This window comes from Arachis hypogaea, chromosome 13 (assembly GCF_003086295.3).
Source record: "Arachis hypogaea cultivar Tifrunner chromosome 13, arahy.Tifrunner.gnm2.J5K5, whole genome shotgun sequence".
NCBI lineage: Eukaryota > Viridiplantae > Streptophyta > Magnoliopsida > Fabales > Fabaceae > Arachis > Arachis hypogaea.
In genome coordinates this window covers 75,145,763-75,168,398 of record NC_092048.1, presented here as the reverse complement: position 1 = coordinate 75,168,398, position 22,636 = coordinate 75,145,763, and the positions used below count along the sequence as shown (strand labels likewise).

Here is a 22,636-nt window from a genome sequence, read left to right as displayed (position 1 = left end):
TCAGATTTTCTTCCCTTCTTTTCTTCTACTAACACAAGGATCCCTATACTGTGGTATAAAGGATCCATATTATTATTACTATTTTTTCTGTGCCATCTTCTTTGTCATATGAGCAGGAGCAAGGACAAGAACATTCTTGTTAAAGCAGATCCAGAACCTGAAAGGACTCTGAAGAAAAAAATTAAGAGAAGCTAAAATACAACAATCCAGAGATAACCTTTCAGAAATTTTCGAACAGGAAAAGGAGATGGCAGCCAAAAATAATAATAATATAAGGAAGATGCTTGGTGACTTCACTGCACCTAATTCCAATTTACATGGAAGAAGCATCTCCATTCCTACCATTGGAGCAAACAACTTTGAGCTGAAACCTCAATTAGTTTCTCTGATGCAGCAGAACTGCAAGTTTCATGGACTTCCATCTGAAGATCCCTTTCAGTTCTTAACTGAATTCTTGCAGATATGTGATACTGTTAAGACTAATGGAGTAGATCCTGAAGTCTACAGGCTCATGCTTTTCCCTTTTGCTGTAAGAGACAGAGCTAGATTATGGTTGGATTCTCAACCCAAAGACAGCCTGAACTCTTGGGATAAGCTAGTCACGACTTTCTTAGCCAAGTACTTTCCTCCTCAAAAGCTGAGCAAGCTTAGAGCTGATGTTCAAACCTTCAGACAGAAAGAAGGTGAATCCCTCTATGAAGCTTGGGAAAGATACAAATAGTTGATCAAAAAGTGTCCTTCTGACATGCTTTCAGAATGGACCATCCTGGATATATTCTATGATGGTTTATCTGAGCTATCAAAGATGTCACTGGACACTTCTGCAGGTGGATCCATTCACCTAAAGAAAACGCCTGCAGAAGCTCAAGAACTCATTGACATGGTTGCTAATAACCAGTTCATGTACACTTCTGAAAGGAATCCTGTGAGTAATGGGACGCCTATGAAGAAGGGAGTTCTTGAAGTTGATACTCTGAATGCCATATTGGCTCAGAATAAAATATTGACTCAGCAAGTCAATATGATTTCTCAGAGTCTGAATGGAATGCAAGCTGCATCCAACAGTACTCAAGAGGCTTCTCCTGAAGAAGAAGCTTATGATCCTGAGAACCCTGCAATAGCAGAGGTGAACTACTTAGGTGAACCTTATGGAAACACCTATAACTCATCATGGAGAAATCATCCAAATTTCTCATGGAAGGATCAAAAGCCTCAACAAGGCTTTAACAATGGTGGAAGAAACAGGTTTAACAACAGCAAGCCTTTTCCATCATCAACTCAGCAACAGACAGAGAACTCTGAACAAAATGCTTCTAATTTAGCAAATCTAGTCTCTGATCTATCTAAAGCCACTGTAAGTTTCATGAATGAAACAAGGTCTTCCATTAGAAATCTGGAAGCACAAGTGGGCCAGCTGAGTAAAAGGATCACTGAAATCCCTCCTAGTACTCTCCCAAGTAATACAGAAGAGAATCCAAAAGGAGAGTGCAAGGCCATTGACATAAGCGCCATGGCCGAACCTGTGAGGAGAGGAGAGGATGTGAATCCCAAGGAGGAAGACCTCCTGGGACGTCCATTGGTCAATAAGGAGCTTCCCTCTGAGGAACCAAAGGACTCTGGGGCCCATCTAGAGACCATAGAGATCCCATTGAACCTCCTTATGCCCTTCATGAGCTCTGATGAGTATTCCTCTTCTGAAGAGAATGAGGATGTTACTGAAGAGCAAACTGCCAAGTTTCTTGGTTCAATCATGAAGCTAAATAACAAATTATTTGGCATTGATACTTGGGAAGTTGAACCTCCCTTGTTCATCAATGAACTAAGTGATCTGGATCAACTGACATTGCCTCAGAAGAGACAGGATCCTGGAAAGTTCATAATACCCTGTACCATAGGCACCATGATCTTTAAGGCTCTGTGTGACCTTGGTTCAGGAATAAACCTCATGCCCCTCTCTGTAATAGAGAAACTGGGAATCTATGGGGTGCAAGCTGCTAAAATCTCATTAGAGATGGCAGACAGCTCTAGAAAACAGGCTTATGGACAAGTAGAGGACGTATTAGTAAAGGTTGAAGGCCTTTACATCCCTGCTGATTTCATAGTCCTGGATACTGGAAAGGAAGAGGATGAATCCATCATCCTAGGAAGACCTTTCCTGGCCACAGCAAGAGCTGTGATTAATGTTGACAGAGGTGAAATAATCCTTCAATGGAATGAGGACTCCCTTGTGTTTAAAACTCAAGGATCTCCCTCTGCAACCATGGAGAGGAAGCAGAAAAAGCTTCTCTCAAGGCAGAGTCAACCAGAGCCCCCACAGTCAAACTCTAAGTTTGGTGTTGGGAGGCCACAACCAAACTCTAAGTTTGGTGTTGAACTCCCATATCCAAACTCTAAGTTTGGTGTTGGAGAGTCTCAACAAAGCTCTGCACATCTGTGAGGCTCCATGAGAGCCCACTGTCAAGCTATTGACATTAAAGAAGCGCTTGTTGGGAGGCAACCCAATGTTTATCTAATTCTTATTTTTATTGTTTTTCATGTTTTCTTAGGTTCATGATCATGTGGAGTCACAAAATAAACAAAAAAATCAAAAACAGGAATAAAAAACAGTAGAAGAAAAATCACACCCTGGAGGAGCATCTGTCTGGCGTTCAAACGCCAGAACAGAGCATAGTTCTGGCGCTGAACGCCCAGAATGGGAGCATCCTGGCACTGAACGCCCAAAACAAGCATGGTTCTGGCGTTCAACGCCAGAAATGGCAGCAAAGGGGCGTTGAACGCCCAAAATGGGCACCAACCTGGCGCTGAACGCCCAGAGTTGTGTGCAAGGGCATTTTGCATGCCTAAATTGGTGCAGGGATGTAAATGCCTTGACACCTCAAGATCTGGGACCTCACAGGATCACCTCAGGATCTGTGGACCCCACAGGATCCCCACCTACCTCCACTCACTCTCTTCTCTTTTCTCAATCATCCTCTATTCCCAATAAACACTCTTCCTTATTAACCCTTTACCACTCACATCCAAACACCACTACCTTCAAAATTCAACATCTCTTTCCCACCCAATCCCACCCATATGGCCGAATACGCACCTCCATCCATCTCCTCCATATCCTCTTCTTCTTCTTCTATTCTTTCTTCTTTTGCTCGAGGACGAGCAACATTCTAAGTTTGGTGTGGTAAAAGCATAGCTTTTTTGTTTTTTCCATAACCATTGATGGCACCTAAGGCCAGAGAAACCTCTAGAAAGAGGAAAGGGAAGACAAAAGCTTCCATCAAGGGTCTATAGCTCATGGTAGAACATTTGACTGCAAATCAAGAGATCCCTGAGATACCTCAGGGGATACATTTTCTTCCACACAATTATTGGAAGCAACTAAGGGTGGAACATCAAGAGCACTCCATCATCCTTCATGAAATCAGAGAAGATCTAAAAGCAATGAAGGAGGAGCAGCCAAGGCAAGGAAGAGACATAGAAGAGCTCAAGGACATCACTAAGGTGGACTCATTCCTTGTTCTTACTTTCTCTGTTTTTCGTTTTCTATGTTATGTGCTTATCTATGTTTGTGTCTTCATTACATGATCATTAGTAGTTAGTAACTTTGTCTTAAAGTTATGAATGTCCTATGAATCCATCACCTCTCTTAAAATAAAAACTGTTTTAATTCAAAAGAACAAGAAGTACATGAGTTTTGAATTTATCCTTGAACTTAGTTTAATTATATTGATGTGGTGATAATGCTTCTTGTTTTCTGAATGTATGCTTGAACAGTGCATATGTCTTTTGAAGTTGTTGTTTAAGAATGTTAAATATGTTGGCTCTTGAAAGAATGATGACTAGGAGACATGTTATTTGATAATCTGAAAAATCATAAAAAATGATTCTTGAAGCAAGAAAAAGCAGCAAAGAACAAAGCTTACAGGAAAAAAAATAGGCGAAAAAAAAAATAGAAAGAAAAAGCAAGCAGAAAAAGCCAAAAGCTCTTAAAACCAAGAGGCAAGAGCAAAAAGCCAATAACCCTTAAAACCAAAAGGCAAGGGCAAATAAAAAGGATCCCAAGGCTTTGAGCATCAGTGGATAGGAGGGCCTAAAGGAATAAAATCCTGGTCTAAGTGGCTAAACCAAGCTGTCCCTAACCATGTGCTTGTGGCATGTAGGTGTCAAGTGAAAACTTGAGACTGAGCGGTTAAAGTCAAGGTCCAAAGCAAAAAAAAAAGAGTGTGCTTAAGAACCCTGGACACCTCTAATTGGGGACTTTAGCAAAGCTGAGTCACAATCTGAAAAGGTTCACCCAATTATGTGTCTGTGGCATTTATGTATCCGGTGGTAATATTGGAAAACAAAATGCTTAGGGCCACGGCCAAGACTCATAAAGAAGCTGTGTTCAAGAATCATCATACTGAACTAAGAGAGTCAATAACACTATTCGAAATCTGAAGTTCCTATAGATGCCAATCATTCTGAACCTCAATGGATAAAGTGAGATGCCAAAACTATTCAAGAGGCAAAAAGCTATAAGTCCCGCTCATATGATTGAAGCTCTGTTTCATTGATAGTTTGGAATTTATAGTATATTCTATTCTTTTTATCCTATTTTGATTTTCAGTTGCTTGGGGACAAGCAACAATTTAAGTTTGGTGTTGTGATGAGCGGACAATTTATACGCTTTTTGACATTGTTTTTAGTATGTTTTTAGTAGGATCTAGTTACTTTTAGGGATGTTTTTAATAGATTTTGTGTTAAATTCACATTTTTGGACTTTACTATGAGTTTGTGTGTTTTTCTGTGATTTCAGGTATTTTCTGGCTGAAATTGAGGGACTTGAGCAGAAATCAGATTCAGAGGTTGAAAAAGGACTGCTGATGCTGTTGGATTCTAACCTCCCTGCACTCAAAGTGGATTTTCTGGAGCTACAGAACTCGAAATGGCGCGCTTCCAATTGCGTTGGAAAGTAGACATCCAGGGCTTTCCCGCAATATATAATAGTCCATACTTTGGCCAAGAATTGATGACGTAAACGGGCGTTCAACGCCAGCTTTCTACCCAAATCTGGCGTCCAGCGCCAGAAAAGGATCCGAAACCAGAGTTGAACGCCCAAACTGGCACAAAAACTGGCGTTCAACTCCACAAATGGCCTGTGCACGTGCAACACATTAAGCTCAGCCCAAACACACACCAAGTGGGCCCCGGAAGTGGATTTATACATCAAATACTTACTCATGTAAACCCTAGTAGCTAGTTTATTATAAATAGGACCTCTTACTATTGTATTAGGCATCTTTGGATCACCTTATGATCCTTTGATCACATTTTAGGGGGCTGGCCATCTCGGCCATGCCTGGACCTTCACTTATGTATTTTCAACGGTAGAGTTTCTACACTCCATAGATTAAGGTGTGGAGCTCTGCTGTTCCTCAAAGATTAATGCATAGTACTACTGTTTTCTATTCAATTCTTCTTATTTCGCTTCTAAGATATCTATTCGCACCCAAGAACGTGATGAAGGTGATGATTATGTGTGACGCTCATCATCCTTCTCCCTTATGAACGCGTGCCTGACAAACACTTCCGTTCTACATGAATTAAGCTAGAATGAATATCTCTTAGATCTCCTAACCAGAATCTTCGTGGCGTAAGCTAGAATGATGGCGGCATTCAAGAGAATCCGGAAGGTCTAAACCTTGTCTGTGGTATTCCGAGTAGGATTCAATGATTGAATGACTGTGACGAGCTCCTAACTCGCGATTGCAGGGCGTTAGTGACAGACGCAAAAGGATAGTAAATCCTATTCCAGCATGATCGAGAACCAACAGATGAATAGCCGTGCCGTGACAGGGTGCGTGAGCATATTATTCACTGAGAGGATAAGATGAAGCCATTGACAAGGGTGATGCCTCCAGACGATTAGCCGTGCCGTGACAGGGCATTGGATCATTTTCCCGAGAGATGACTGAAAGTAGCCATTGACAGTGATGATGTATCACATAAAGCCAGCCATGGAAAGGAGTAAGACTGATTGGATGAAGATAGCAGGAAAGCAGAGGTTCAGAGGAACGAAAAGCATCTCCATTCACTTATCTGAAATTCCTACCAATGAATTACATAAGTATCTCTATCCCTATTTTATTATATAATATTCGAAAACACCATTATCACTTTATATCTGCCTGACTGAGATTTACAAGGTGACCATAGCTTGCTTCATACCAACAATCTCCGTGGGATTCGACCCTTACTCACGTAAGGTATTACTTGGACGACCCAGTGCACTTGCTGGTTAGTTGTATCGAAGTTGTGACAATCATGAATTAAGATCAGAGCACCAAGCTTTGGAGCCATTACCAGGATTTGTTCGAGCCTGGAGATCACAATTTCGTGCACCAGCCATCATAGACATAGAGCAAGGAGAATTAACCCTCAGGATGCATGATGAAAGTGTCACTCTGAGTGTACTGCCAGAAACATAGATCAGTAATGGAGAAAAGGATGGTACGAAAATAGACAAAGAGAATCTGCAGTGGAAGGAGGGAATCAACAAGACAAACAACAACTGCCCTCCTAGGCAAGAGATAGATGATACAGCAGGTCAAAAAGAGAAAGAGATTGTGCAAAATAATGAAGAAGCTCAAGAGGACATTGTAATATTGGCAACTAAGAAAAGAAATCTCAAGAGGAAGCCTGTTGTCAAAGAAGAAGGGTTAACAAAAGGAGGGAAGAAAGACAAAAACAGAGTCAAAAAGGGTTGGAAGAACAAAAAAATTCCAACAGAAGGGCTTTCCAAAGGTGACAAAGTGCAATTGGTCTATCAACAACTGGGAGCAAGCCAACAGACTGATGATTACTATACTATGAGCAAAATACTCTCACTAGAGCATGCTGAAATAGAGAACCAAGGAACAAAGAAGAAGCTCACGATCAGAGGGGACAAGTTGAGGCACTACAGTCATCAACCACCATAAAAGAGGGGGTCAATGTCAAGCTAATGACAATAAAAGAGCGCTTCATGGGAGGCAACCCATGATTTATGATTCCTGCTTGCTTTTGAATTCAATAAAGTGTGATCACTTTAGCATGATTTTGAATTTTTCTAGACATCCTTGACAGATGCATACATTGCTTTGAAATACATGCCAAACTTCTAAGTTTGGTGTGCTTGACAGCACACAAAAGTTAACATTTCAAGCATTCTTAGATCATATGCTTAGTCATTTTGGTGAGGTATATGACCAAACATTAAGTTTGGTGTCTGCATGTGTACGAAATTTGAGAAAAAAAATTCAACTTTTATTCAGAAAATCAAAATCATGCAAAGATGGATCATGCATTGTTTTGTTTTAAAAATTTATGCTAAGAGATAAATTGGCACTTATGGTGAAAGTATCAATTGTGACAAGCGTTTATTCTAATCACTGAGCAAGAAACAAGTTTGGTGTTCACCAAACCTTGGTTCAGGGACACAATTGATCTTTCACAACTAAGGACCATAATATAAAATGTAAGCATATACCACTTGACCACCATGCTTTAAATAAGTTCTGAAGCATTTCATTTTGATTTAATTAGAAAAGAAGGTTTGAGGAAAAGACAAGAGGAAGGAACGGTTATGACAAGTCAAGAGAAAGATCACATGTGCCTATAGAGGTGTGCCAATCTTGGAAAGCAAAATCTGCATGCATGCACCATTGGACACCGAAAAAGCATGCAGCCAATAGGAAGAGAATCCTCGTCAAGCTTCAACAATACATGCAGACCATTCATTTCATGAGTTTCTATACTATTCAACTCAATCCTCACCCTTCATCATCATAACCGAATTCACTCCTCTCCTGTGATCTTGTTGGGAAACTTGGAAACCTTGTCCATAAATAGCCTCCAACACATCATAAAGAGCACTTTCATACAGGCCACTCTCACTCAAAGCACACAATTTCTTTCTTCTCTTCACAATAAAACGGACATCACTCCAAACACAACCCCGCTTATCTCTTCTTTACACACATATTCAATGGCTCCTTCAAGTTCAAGAAGAAGACCAGGAAAGGAACCAATGGTGACAGAACCTCCATCCTATGACACAAAGAGGTTCAAATCCCAATTTCATGAAGCAAGATACAATAGACTCATGAAAACAAAGATTGTCATCCCTGAAATGGGGTTCGAACTGAGGGAGGGAGAATATCCCATTATGCGACAAATAACCAAGGAAAGAAGATGGGATCTTCTGTGCCGTCCTCTCACTGATATTAGTGCTGTGATAATAAGGGAGTTTTACGCCAATGCGGTTAAGGAGAACGAAAACAGCCCATCGTACAAAAGTTATGTCAGAGGTGTTGAAGTGGACTTTAGTCCACCATCAATCACAAGAGCTCTAAAGCTGAGAACCATAACTTATGATGAGCTTAGCTATGAAGATAGACTACGTGGTGATAATGACCCTGATGAAATATTGGAGGGGTTATGTATTGAAGGAAGAGACTGGGAAAGAGACTCACAGGGAACCCCGAGTTGTCTGAAGAGATTTGATCTCAGACCTGAGGCAAAGGGGTGGTATGAGGTGGTAAGGGGATCAATACTCCCCACTGCGAATACCTCATCAGTCATAATCAAGAGAGCTCTCCTGACATACTGCATCCTACATGGTGGGGAAATCGACCTTGCCCAACTCATAGCAGACAGTATCCAGGAGATGGCTGAAGACACAAACAAATCGGGTAGGCTTGGGCACCCAAGCACGATCCTGAGATTGTGTAACAAAGCTGGAGTGCTCTTCGAAGATGAAGATACAGAGAAAGTGAAAGGAACCAGAGGAATTACAAAGAGAAAAATAGAAGGCCTTAATGAAGAGGAGGAGGAAGATCAAGAAGAAGAAGGTCACACAGGAGGGATGAACAAGCTCAGGGCATCATAGATATGAGTCAATTGCAGGAAGTTCTTGATGAGATATCACAACAGAATGTGAGAGCACAAGAGCAGTATTCAAGGCAACATGAACTCTATCTGCAACAACAAGAGCAATATCTAGAGCACCGGAAACAATATTCGAAGGACAGGGAGCAAAATGAAGCTTGGCAACACAGAATAGAGGAAAGATTGGAGAGCTGGCAGCAATAATCAATGGCCCAACAACAAGAATTCCAAGCCAATATTCTTGAAGGGCAGAAGGAACAAACAGCAAATCTTAAGGAATCATACGATAAAATGTTCCTGACTCAAGCCAAGTATGGGGAATATACTCACAACTTGTACCAGTGGAAGAATATTCATCACACCATTGGAGAGGTTAGATATGTGCAACAAACAGAGAGTAATGAGGATATGCAAGCAAGGTTGGAGTACTTAACCCGCTGCATGCCAGCACTAAATCCACAAATCAAATCATTTGAGCAATGCCAAGAACTTAGAGACCACCAGGCAGCAAAGTCTCACCGCTTCACCCAGAAAACAATTCGAAGATTAGAAGAAGTTGGGCTCTGGTCTCACAGATCCTGAATGGGATAGAAGATGTCCCCGTGAAGAAGCTGAAGATTTTACAAGGAAGAGGAAAAAGAAGAAGGGAGAATCCAGCAAATCCAACAGAATGGAAATGCTTGACAAATAAAGGTGGTGAAGTTCTTTCATAATTTCAATAAGGAAGATGCATGTCTAAAACATGACATGCCTCCAATTGTGTTATATTCTGTAATTTCATTTATCTACATCAGTAGTTAGAAAAAAAAAACCATCTGCATAATAATTGTCATCACTCATTAACTTGACTACTTTGTTTTGTTTTCCCTTGCTGTTTGAATAAAAGAAAGATGTTTGATTTAGAAAAGCAATTGTTCAATGTTTCAAAAGTTAGAATGAAAGTTAATGGTGGTGTGTGTTTGATTCAATTGATAGCTCATAGAATAAATGCTGAAGAATGACTTGTTACTTGAAGCTTAAGCCAGTTTGCTGCTATGATCCTTTAATTAATGAAAGCTCCTTGAAAATAAACCAAAACAGAAAAAAAAAAAAGAAAGAAGAAAAAGCCAAAAGTTGGCAAGGAAACAAACAATAAGGCTAGACACCAATAGCTTGGACCCTAGGACATATGGCTGTGGTGTTTATGTACTAGGATATGCTTGGACAAGTAGGTTCTAAGGAGTATTTTAAAACTTGGCAACTTAGATCAACTAATTTGGGATTGTCAACTGAAAGTCCACAATAAAGAGCAACCTAGCTACAAAACATTTAGTGATCCAAAGAGATGTTGGGCATCAATGATCCTAGGAAGAAAAAGGTGAGACATGTGTCTGTGGTGAAGAAATGTTGAGTGAAATTAAGCCAAAGGCCACTGCAACATTTGCCACCAAGCCTTTAATAAGTAATAAGCTCTGAAATGCAAAAGAAAGAAGAAAAAGCTAACAAGGGAAATAAGCAAAAAGGTAAGGAATTATAGCAGCAACCTTGGTGAACCCTTAAGGAAACATAGTTTGTTTTAACAGCAAGTAATAAATGAGTTACTTTTGATCTGCATAAAACCCCATAACCCAAATTTAACTATTTGCCTAATAAGGACATGCATACTTATCTATTTCATTCTATCTTCTCTTATGTTTAAGTACTTGCTCGGGGACAAGCAAGTTTTAAGTTTGGTGTTGTGATGACAAGTCATCTTAGCCTAGTTTCACTAGCCTTTTTCTTTGTTTCTATTAGGTTTTATGCACTTTCTTGCATTCTAAGTAAGTAATTTCGAATGAAAATGCATAACTTCTTTGAATCAATCAACCACCCTTTAATTAATACAAAATCATGAGGTTTAAGCTAAATTTGATTGATAATTAATTGATTTATAAACCTTGTGAATTTTGTGATACTTTGATTGGTTGTTTTGATTAATTGTAGGTGAAGAAAGAAGAAAATAAGAAAAGCGTGGCTTAAGAAGCGTGTCCAAGGAAAGAAAAAGCGTGGCAAAAATCAAAGAAGAATGGAAGCCAAGTTGAGAAAGCAAACTGAGCTTCACAAAGACAAATGAGAGAAAGTAAGGCACCAAGCTAAGTTCAAATAGTCAACTGAGCACTAAAGAAAGCAAGGGAACAACATAAAGCTCAGTTCACTAAGTGAGCTTTATCAAGGACCTCTCAAAATTAATTCAAGATGAAATTCCAAGGGAGGAAGCCACCAAGTTTCGAAATAAGGACCAAGGAGAGGCAAGGAACGCTCCTTGCAAGGAAAATCAAGAAGAAATAGCCAAAATGCTTCATCCAAGGTTCGAACTTGGAACCACACGCTACTCCTTGCAAGGAAAATCAAGAAGAAATAGCTAAAATGCTTGGGCCAAGTTTCGAACTTGGGAATCCTTTGAAACATAAGGGAGGAGCGCCACCAAGCTTGCAAGGAAAATAATCCAAGGTGCATTGGCCAAACTTAGAATGTAACCATATGCCAATTTATTGAATTTAAACAAAGCAAAGAAAGAAATGTACCTACGGTCTACCTGTTCTTCACTTTCTTCCTCTTCTTCCAATTTGTTAAGAGGAATGACCTCAAGGGGGGAGAGGTGATGTGTGGAAAACGATCCAACACAAAACTCACCGGCAAGTGTACCGGGTCGCATCAAGTAATAATAACTCACATGAGTGAGGTCGATCCCACAGGGATTGAAGGATTGAGCAATTTTAGTTTAGTGGTTGATTTAGTCAAGTGAATCAAGATTTGGTTGAGTGATTTGTGATTTGCAGAAGCTAAATTGCTTGAAATGTAAAAGGGAAGGGGAAATTGCAATAAATGAAAGAGCAGGAAAGTAAATGTGCTGAATCTTAAAGAACAAGTAAAGTAAATGGCAGAAACTTAGATTGCAAGAAATGTAAATGGCTGAATCTTAAAGTGCAAGAAATGTAAATTGCTTGAATTGTAAAAGGAATTGGGAATTGGGATTTTGCAGAACTTAAACAAGCAAAGGTAAATTGCAATAAACAGAAGAGTAGAGGATTAATTGAATTAAACTAAATCTCAACAGAAAAGTAAAAATGCTTTGAGAAAGCAGTGCTTAATTTGCAGCAAAGTAAAAGAGATTGAAGATCTCAGGGTGGAAGAGACTAGATAACAAGTCTAGATCTCAAATCCTTCCTTGATCCAACAAGAACAATTGCAAAAGAAGTAAAGAAAAGTAAATTGCAGAAGTAAATTAAAGATGAAGCAGTGAAGTAAATAACAATTCAATTATGCAGAGAATTAAAACAAGATCTCAAGGTGAGATTGAAACAGAAGTTCTTCAATTCTCCACCCAAGATCCAAAGCAAGAAAATAAAAGAGTGCTCAAAACAAGAACCAAGAAGAAGAGGGATCAATTCTCCTTCCCAATTCTCTCAAAAAATTCAAAGTAAAAGCTCAAAAATGAAAATGAAAACTCTAAAGTAAAAATCCCAAAAGTCAAAAGTTCAAAAAGTAAAAGTCCTAATTACATCAAACTAACTCCTATTTATACACTTTCTATTCTTGGATTTTGGAATTTGGGTGGGCTTTTGATTTGGTGAAGAAATGAATTAAATTGGATTTTTAATCCAATTTGTAGCCCAAATTGCACCTCCAGGGGAAAGCTCAGTTGGAAAATCTAACTTAGCTTTCAAGCATGCTCCATCCGTGTCAAATTGGTGCGCCCAGCCTTGTTTGGGTGTCAATTGTATTAGAGCTCAGTTGGAAAATCCAACTTAGCTCTAGACCGTGTCATGATGCGCAAGGCTTCCTCCTTGGTGCGCCAAAATGTGTGTCACAGCTCCCTTGGTGTGCAAACTTGTGCGCCAAAGTGTGGGGAAGAATGGGAGAGGCAATGCTCAGTTGGAAAAACCAACTGAGCTTTCTTGTAGCGCTTTGCTTGAGACTTCAAGGTCCCAGGTTCAACACTTGGTGGAGGAAGCCTTGGAGCTAATTTCCTTGGTTGAGTGGGTGTTCCTCCCTTGTGTTTCCAAGAGTTCCCAAGTTCAAAACTTGGAGGAAGCATTTAAGCCATTTTTCCTTGATTTTCCTTGCAAGCTTGATGGTACTCCTTCCTTATGTTTCAAAGAATTCCCAAGTTCAAATCCTGGAGGAAGCATTCTAGCTATTTATTCTTAAATTCCCTTGCAAGGAGTAGCGTGTGGTTCCAAGTTCGAACCATGGAGGATGCATTTTGGCTATTTCTTCTTGAATTTCCTTGCAAGGTGAGTTCCTTGCTTCTCCTTGGTCCTTGGTTCGAATCTTGTTGGCTTCATCCCTTGGAATTTCTTCTTGAATTAATATGGAGAGGTCCCGATAAAGTTAACTTAGTTAACTTAGCTTTGCACCATTTCCTTGCTTTCTTTAGTGCTCAGTTAACTATTTGAACTTAGCTTTGTAGCTTGCCTTCTCCTTTCATTCCTTGTGAAGCTCAGTTTGCTTTCTTAACTTAGCTTTCCTTTCTTCCTCAATGTGATCATGCTTTTTCTTTCCTTTTGGCACGCTTTCTCTTTCTTTTGGACACGCTTCTTGCTTCCTTTGGAAACGTTTCTTAAGCCACGCTTTTCTTCTTTTTTTCTTTCTTCACCTACAAGTAATCAAAACAACCAATCAAAGTATCACTAAATTCACAAGGTTTATAAATCATTAAAATTCAATTAAATGTAGCTTAAACCTCATGATTTAGCATCAATTACATGGTGGTTGTTTGATTCAAAGAAGTCATGAATTTTTATTCCAAATCACTTACTTAGAATGCAAGAAAGTGCATAAAACCTAATAAAAACAAAGAAAAATGCTAGTGAAACTAGGCTTAGATGACTTGTCATCACAACACCAAACTTAAAACTTGCTTGTCCCCAAGCAAGCACTTAAACATAAGAGAAGATAGAATGAAGTAGATAGGTATGCATGTCCTTATTAGGCAAATAGTTGAATTTTGTTTATGGGGTTTTATGCAGAACAAAAATAGCTCATTTATTACTTGCTGTCAAAATAACTATGCTTTCTTAAGGGTTTACTAAGGTTGCTGCTATGATTCCTTACCTTTTTGCTTAATCCCTTTGTTAGCTTTTTTTTTTTTTGCTTTCTTTTGCATTTCAGAGCTTATTATCTATTAGAAGCTTGGTGTCAAATGTTGCAGTGGCCTTTGGCTTATCTTCACTCAACATTTTTTTTTCACCACAGACACATGGCTCACTTCTTTCTTCCTAGGATCATTGATGCCCAGCATCTCTTTGGATTACTAAATGTTTTGTAGCTAGGTTGCTCTTTATTGTGGACTTTCAGTTGACAATCCCAAATCAGTTGATCTAAGTTGCCAAGTTTTAAGATACTCCTTAGAACCTACTTGTCCAAGCATATCCTAGTACACAAACACCACAGGCATATGTCCTAGGGTCCAAGCTATTTGTGTCTAGCCTTATTGTTTGTTTCTTTGCCAACTTTTGGCTTTTCTTCTTTCTTTTTCTTTCTCGTCCAGAGCTTGGTATAGTCCTGAATTTCTTCACTCGACACCTTCTGTCCCAGACGGGATCTATGAGGCTTGAAAGCCCAACTGCCTCCAATCTTTGATACATCCTGTCCGTATAATGCTGGGTCCTTGCCTTCTGTTGGTCTCTTAAGTCTTGGCACTGCTTAAATGGTTTGATTCGCGAGTTTAGTCCTGGCATGCAGCGGATTAAATACTCCAACTTTGCTTGTGTATCCTCATAATGCTCTATTTGCTGCACTTGTCTAGTTTCTCCGATGGTATGATGAACATTCTTCCACTGATATAAGTTGTGAGTATATTCCCCATACTTAGCTTGGGTCAGGAACATCTTATCATATGGCTCTTGAAGTCCTGTTGTTAGTTCCCTTTGTCCCTCAAGAACTTTAGCTTGAAGTTCTTGTTGTTGGGCCATTGATTGTTGCTGCCAGCTATCCAATCTTTCCTCCATTCTGTGTTGCCAGGCTTCATTTTGCTCTCTGTCCTTCGAATATTGTTTCCGGTGCTCTAGATATTGCTCTTGTTGTTGCAGATAGAGTTTCTGTTGCCTTGAATACTGCTCTTGCGCTTTCGCATTCTGTTGTGATATTTCATCAAGAAGTTCCTGCAATTGACTCATATCTATGACACCCTGAGCTTGTTCGTCCCTCTTATGTGACCTTCTTCTTCTGTGAGTTCTTTCTTCTTCTTGATCTTCCTCCTCTTCTTCATTAAGGCCTTCCATTTTTCTCTTTGTAATTCCTCTGGTTCCTTTCACCTTCTCTGTATCTTCATCCTCGAAGAGCACTCCAGCCCTGTTACACAATCTCAGGATTGTGCTTGGGTGTCCAAGCCTACCCGATTTAGTTGTGTCTTCAGCCATCTCTTGGATGCTATCTGCTATGATTTGGGCAAGGTCGATTTCCCCACCATGTAGGATGCAGTATGTCAGGAAAGCTCTCTTGATTATGACTGATGAGGTATTTGCAGTGGGGAGTATTGATACCCTTACCACCTCATACCACCCATTTGCCTCAGGTCTGAGATCAAGTCTCTTCAGACAACTCGGGGCTCCCTGTGAGTCTCTTTCCCAGTCTCTTCCTTCAATACATAACCCCTCCAATATTTCATCAGGGTCATTATCACCACGTAGTCTATCTTCATAGCTAAGCTCATCATAAGTTATGGTTCTCAGCTTTAGAGCTCTTGTGATTGATGGTGGACTAAAGTCCACTTCAACACCTTTGACATAACTTCATGAGTCTATTGTATCTTGCTTCATGAAATTGGGATCTGAACCTTTTTGTGTCATAGGATGGAGGCTCTGTCACCATTGGTTTCTTTCCTGGTCTTCTCCTTGATCTTAAAGAGGCCATTGAATATGTGTGTGAATAAGAGATAGTTGGGGGTTGTGTTTGGAGTGATGTTCGGTTTTGTTGTGAAGAGAAGAAGGAAATTGTGTGCTTTGAGTGAGAATGGTCTGTATGAAAGTGTTCTTTATAATGTGTTGGGGGCTATTTATGGAAAAGGTTTTCAAATTTCCCAACAAGATCACAAAAGAGTAATGCATTCGGTTATGATGATGAATGGTGGAGATTAAGTTGAATAGTATAGATATTCATGAAATGAATGGCCTGCATGTATTGTTGAAGTTTGATAAGGATTCTCTTCCTATTGGTTGCTTGCTCTTTTTCGGTGTCCAATGGTGCATGCATGCAGATTTTGCTTTCCAAGATTGGCACACCTCTCTAGGCACATGTGATCCTCTTCTTGGCTTGTCATAGCCGTTCCTTCCTCTTGTCTTTTCTTCAAGCCCCTTTTTTTTTTAATTAAATCAAAACAAAATGCTTCAGAACTCATTTAAAGCATGGTGGTCAAATGGCATATGCTTATATTTTATATAATGGTCCTTATTTGTGAAAGATCAATTGTGTCCCTGAACCAAAGTTTGGTGAACACCAAACTTGTCTCTTGCTCAGTGATTTGAATAAATGCTTGTTACAATTGATACTTTCACCATAAGTGCCAATTTATTTCTTAGCATAAATTTCTAAAACTAAACAATGTATGATCCATCTTTGCATGATTTTGATTTTCTGAACAAAAGTTATATTTTTCTCAAAATTTGTACATATGCAGACACCAAACTTAATGTTTGGTCATATACTTCACCAAAATGACTAAGCATATGATCTAAGAATGCTTGAAATGTTAACTTTTTGTGTGCTGTCAAGCACACCAAACTTAGAAGTCTGGCATGTATTTCAAAGCAGTATATGTATCTGTCAAGGATGTCTTGACAAGTTCAAAATCATGCTAAAGTGATCATACTTTTATTGAATTTAAAAGCAAGCAGGAATCATAAATCATGGGTTGCCTCCCATGAAGCGCTCGTTCATTGTCATTAGCTTGACATTGACTCCCTCTTTTATGGTGGTTGATGACTGTAGTACCTCAACTTGTCCCCTCTGATCGTGAGCTTCTTCTTTGTTCCTTGGTGCTCTATCTCAGCATGTTCTAGTGATAGTATTTTGCTCACAGTATAGTAATCGTTAGTCTGTTGGTCTGCCCCCAGTTGTTGATAGACTAACTGCACTTTGTCACCTTTGGAGAGCCCTTCTGTTGGAATTTTTTTTTGTTCTTCCAACCCTTTTTTATTCTGTTTTTGTTTTTCTTCCTTCCTTTTGTTGACTCTTCTTCTTTGAAAACAGGCTCCCTTTTGAAATTCCTTTTCTTAGTTGCCAATACTACAATGTTCCCTTGAGCTTCTTTATTACTTTGCACAGTCTCTTTCTCTTTTTGGCCTGCTATATCATTTATCTCTTGCTTGGGAGGGCAGTTGTTGTTTGTCTTGTTGATTTCCTCCTTCCACTGCAGATTTTCCTTGTCTGTTTCTGTACCATCCTTCTTTACATTACTGCTCTGTGTTTCTGGTAGTACACTCAGAGTGATACTTTCATTATGCATCCTGAGGGTTAATTCTCCTTGCTCTATGTCTATGATGGCCCTAGCAGTGGCCAAGAACGGTCTTCCCAGTATAATGGAGTCGTCCTCATCCTGATTCGAATCCAGGATCACAAAATCTGCAGGGAAGATGAATCTGTCTACCTTGACTAGAAGGTTCTCAATTATACCCCTGGGGCATATCACTGATTTGTCCACCAATTCTAGAGACATCTGTACTGGTTTCACCTCTTTTATGCCTAGCTTTTCACTAGAGAGGCAGGCATTAGATTGATACTAGCTCCCAAGTCACACATCGCCTTCTTGATGGTCATACTGCCAATGGCGCAAGGTAGAAAGAAACTCCCAGGGTCCTCAAGTTTGGGAGGAAGTCCCTTCTGGATTAGTGCTCTGCATTCCTCAGTGAGCAGTACAGTTTCATTAACTTGCCAACTCCTCTTCTTGTTGATAAGTTCCTTCAAGAACTTTGCGTACAGGGGCATTTGCTCAAGTGCTTCCGCTAAGGGAATATTGATCTCCAACTTCTTGAAGATTTTAAGAAATTTTGGGAAGTGTTGATCCTTAGTCTCCTTGTTGAACCTTTGAGGATATGGCAAGGGTGGAGTGAAGTTCATTCCCTGCCTTTGGTCCTTAATTGGCTCTTCAATTACTTCCTTTCCCTTTCTTGATTTTTGTGGCTGATCTTCTTTTTCTTGAACTTGATTCTGAGTTGGCTTGCTTGCTGTCTCCTTCTTGTCATTGACTTTCTCTTCTTCAGCTTGTTTCTTGTCACTTTCCTTTGACTTCTTAGTTGCTTCTTCATTTTTCACCAGGACTTTTTCACTCCTCAGTTGTATTGCCTTGCACTCCTCTTTTGGATTGGGAATGGTGTCACTTGGTAGTGAGCTTGATGGCCTTTCAATGGCAATCTGCTTGGAGAGTTGTCCGATTTGCCTTTCCATATTTTTCATAGAGGCTTCCTGGTTCCTCAATGTCATCTCCTGATTTTTCATCATCTTTTCCATTAATAGCTCCAGGTTGTTAATCCTTTGAGAATCTTGTGAGATCGGTTGATTGTGGGGTGTTGAGGGTTGAGGGTAAGTATTTTGATTTGAGGTTTGATTATTGGATGGGTAATGGTTGGAGTTGGGGTAGTTGTTTTGGGGTTTTCTGTAAGGGTTTTGGTTAGTTTGCTGCTGGTTGTGGTTTTGGTTGTTTCTTAAAGTATTTTGATTTGAGTTTCTCTGCCATGGTTGTTGATTCTGGTTATGATTGTCTCCCCACCTAAGGTTTGGGTGGTTCTTCCAAGAAGGGTTGTAAGTGTCACCATAGACTTCATTTGGCCTAGAATTTTGGTTGTGCATGTACTGGACTTGTTCTTATTGTTGCTCCTCTTGAGTTTCTTCATTTTGCCCCCATGTGGATGATGGTTGGCTTGTATTAACTGCTGCAACTTGGAGGCTATCAATCCTCTTGGCCATTTGCTCAAATTATTGTTGAATTTGCTGCTGCATCATTTTGTTTTGAGCTAGGATTGAGTCCACTCCTTCCAACTCTATCACTCCTTTCCTTTGTGATGGTTGGCGTTGCCTTTGGTGAGAAAAGAAATATTGATTATTGGCCACCATATCAATGAGATTTTGGGCTTCCTCTGCCGTTTTCATTAATTGCAAAGAACCTCCTGCTGAATAATCCAAAGCCTCTTGAGATTTCAGTGTCAAGCCTTCATAGAAATTCTGCAATCTGTCCCACTCACTGAACATTCCTGGTGGAAACTTCCTGATTAGAGCTTTGTATCGTTCCCATGCCTCATACAAGGGTTCAGCATCCATTTGTGTGAATGTTTGCACTTCAGTCTTCAATCTAATAACTCTTTGAGGTGGGTAAAATTTGGCAAGGAACTTGGTTACTAGATCATCCTAATTGTTGATGCTGTCTCTTGGGAAGGATTCCAACCATTGAGTGGCTTTGTCTCTGAGAGAAAATGGAAATAGCAGTAGCTTGTAACTATCAGGGTGCACACCATTGGTTTTGACAGTGTCACAAATCCTCAAGAAGGTGGACAAGTGTTGGTTAGGGTCTTCAAGTGGTCCTCCTCCATAAGAACAATTGTTTTGAACCAAGGTGATGAGTTGTGGCTTTAGTTCAAAGTTATTTGCATTGACATTTGGGGTAAGAATGCTACTCCCACAATGCCTAAGATCTGCACATGTGTAGGAAGCCAAAACTCTTCTCTGTGGTGGGTTATTGTTGTTGTTGGCTGCTCCTTCAGCTCCATTTGGTGGGTTTGTTAAGTGTTCCTCCATATCTTGGAATTCTTCTTCTGACTCCTCTTCTCCAATAATGTTTTTCCCTCTTTCAGCTCTTCTTAATCTTCTGAGGGTTCTTTCGTCTTGTTCACAAAAAGTGGGTGTAATTCTCCTTGTACCTGACATACAACCCAAGCATAAAAGTCACAACACCAGAAAGCAATAACACTTCAATCCATGGCTGAAGTGAAATGTTAATTGGCTTAAGCAAATATTCAAACAGTTAGTGTGTTAGTCAAAATCAGAAAAATAAAAAGTGCTTGATCTAGATCTTCACTTCACATAATCATTGTCAATCTAATCAATCCCCGGCAACGGCGCCAAAAACTTGATGTGTGGAAAATGATCCAACACAAAACTCACCGGCAAGTGTACCGGGTCGCATCAAGTAATAATAACTCACATGAGTGAGGTCGATCCCACAGGGATTGAAGGATTGAGCAATTTTAGTTTAGTGGTTGATTTAGTCAAGTGAATCAAGATTTGGTTGAGTGATTTGTGATTTGCAGAAGCTAAATTGCTTGAAATGTAAAAGGGAAGGGGAAATTGCAATAAATGAAAGAGCAGGAAAGTAAATGTGCTGAATCTTAAAGAACAAGTAAAGTAAATGGCAGAAACTTAGATTGCAAGAAATGTAAATGGCTGAATCTTAAAGTGCAAGAAATGTAAATTGCTTGAATTGTAAAAGGAATTGGGAATTGGGATTTTGCAGAACTTAAACAAGCAAAGGTAAATTGCAATAAACAGAAGAGTAGAGGATTAATTGAATTAAACTAAATCTCAACAGAAAAGTAAAAATGCTTTGAGAATTTAAAAGACAGAGAAAGCAGTGCTTAATTTGTAGCAAAGTAAAAGAGATTGAAGATCTCAGGGTGGAAGAGACTAGATAACAAGTCTAGATCTCAAATCCTTCCTTGATCCAACAAGAACAATTGCAAAAGAAGTAAAGAAAAGTAAATTGCAGAAGTAAATTAAAGATGAAGCAGTGAAGTAAATAACAATTCAATTATGTAGAGAATTAAAACAAGATCTCAAGGTGAGATTGAAACAGAAGTTCTTCAATTCTCCACCCAAGATCCAAAGCAAGAAAATAAAAGAGTGCTCAAAACAAGAACCAAGAAGAAGAGGGATCAATTCTCCTTCCCAATTCTCTCAGAAAAGTCAAAGTAAAAGCTCAAAAATGAAAATGAAAACTCTAAAGTAAAAATCCCAAAAGTCAAAAGTTCAAAAAGTAAAAGTCCTAATTACATCAAACTAACTCCTATTTATACACTTTCTATTCTTGGATTTTGGAATTTGGGTGGGCTTTTGATTTGGTGAAGAAATGAATTAAATTGGATTTTTAATCCAATTTGTAGCCCAAATTGCACCTCCAGGGGAAAGCTCAGTTGGAAAATCCAACTTAGCTTTCAAGCATGCTCCATCCGTGTCAAATTGGTGCGCCCAACCTTGTTTGGGTGTCAATTGTATTAGAGCTCAGTTGGAAAATCCAACTTAGCTCTAGACCGTGTCATGATGCGCAAGGCTTCCTCCTTGGTGCGCCAAAATGTGTGTCACAGCTCCCTTGGTGTGCAGACTTGTGCGCCAAAGTGTGGGGAAGAATGGGAGAGGCAATACTCAGTTGGAAAAACCAACTGAGCTTTCTTGTAGGGCTTTGCTTGAGACTTCAAGGTCCCAGGTTCAACACTTGGTGGAGGAAGCCTTGGAGCTAATTTTCTTGGTTGAGTGGGTGTTCCTCCCTTGTGTTTCCAAGAGTTCCCAAGTTCGAAACTTGGAGGAAGCATTTAAGCTATTTTTCCTTGATTTTCCTTGCAAGCTTGATGGTACTCCTTCCTTATGTTTCAAAGAATTCCCAAGTTCAAATCCTGGAGGAAGCATTCTAGCTATTTATTCTTAAATTCCCTTGCAAGGAGTAGCGTGTGGTTCCAAGTTCGAACCATGGAGGATGCATTTTGGCTATTTCTTCTTGAATTTCCTTGCAAGGTGAGTTCCTTGCTTCTCCTTGGTCCTTGGTTCGAATCTTGTTGGCTTCATCCCTTGGAATTTCTTCTTGAATTAATATGGAGAGGTCCCGATAAAGTTAACTTAGTTAACTTAGCTTTGCACCATTTCCTTGCTTTCTTTAGTGCTCAGTTAACTATTGGAACTTAGCTTTGTAGCTTGCCTTCTCCTTTCATTCCTTGTGAAGCTCAGTTTGCTTTCTTAACTTAGCTTTCCTTTCTTCCTCAATGTGATCATGCTTTTTCTTTCCTTTTGGCACGCTTTCTCTTTCTTTTGGACACGCTTCTTGCTTCCTTTGGAAACGTTTCTTAAGCCACGCTTTTCTTCTTTTTTTTCTTTCTTCACCTACAAGTAATCAAAACAACCAATCAAAGTATCACTAAATTCACAAGGTTTATAAATCATTAAAATTCAATTAAATGTAGCTTAAACCTCATGATTTAGCATCAATTACATGGTGGTTGTTTGATTCAAAGAAGTCATGAATTTTTATTCCAAATCACTTACTTAGAATGTAAGAAAGTGCATAAAACCTAATAAAAACAAAGAAAAAGGCTAGTGAAACTAGGCTTAGATGACTTGTCATCAAGAGGTTTCAGCTATTGTCCCCTTTCTTGGTTTCCTCTCAGCAAGCTTTCTTTTGTACATGGCTTGATTGAGCTTGCTTACTAATGGTCCAGGGGTTGGATTGCTTATGGTTGACCCTTTATTCCTCATGAATATTGTCCTTGGTAGCTTGGTCACAATCCTCTTCTTGGTGCTTTTGTTAATTTCCTTCACTTCCTTGAATCCATGTCTGGGTGGTTGTGTGATTGTTGGAGTCTTCTTTTCATAAGAGCCTCTTGTATTGGTGGTTCCCTGAGCCTTTCCTCTTTCTTCTTTACTTCACTTGAGTGTGAATTCTCTTGAGTATCTTCCTCAATTTTTTCTTCATGATTTTCCATTAATTCCTTTGGGAGGGAATCTTTATGTTTCA

The 22,636-nt window shown here is 39.5% G+C and overlaps 1 non-coding gene across 1 annotated transcript; it reads right to left on the bottom strand.

Moving 5' to 3' along the window:
- Nucleotides 1-643: 643 nt before the first annotated feature.
- On the bottom strand, nucleotides 644-751 carry LOC112738645 (small nucleolar RNA R71). The gene has a single exon (XR_003169592.1). It is a non-coding gene; the product is annotated as a small nucleolar RNA R71 (small nucleolar RNA).
- Nucleotides 752-22,636: the final 21,885 nt, after the last annotated feature.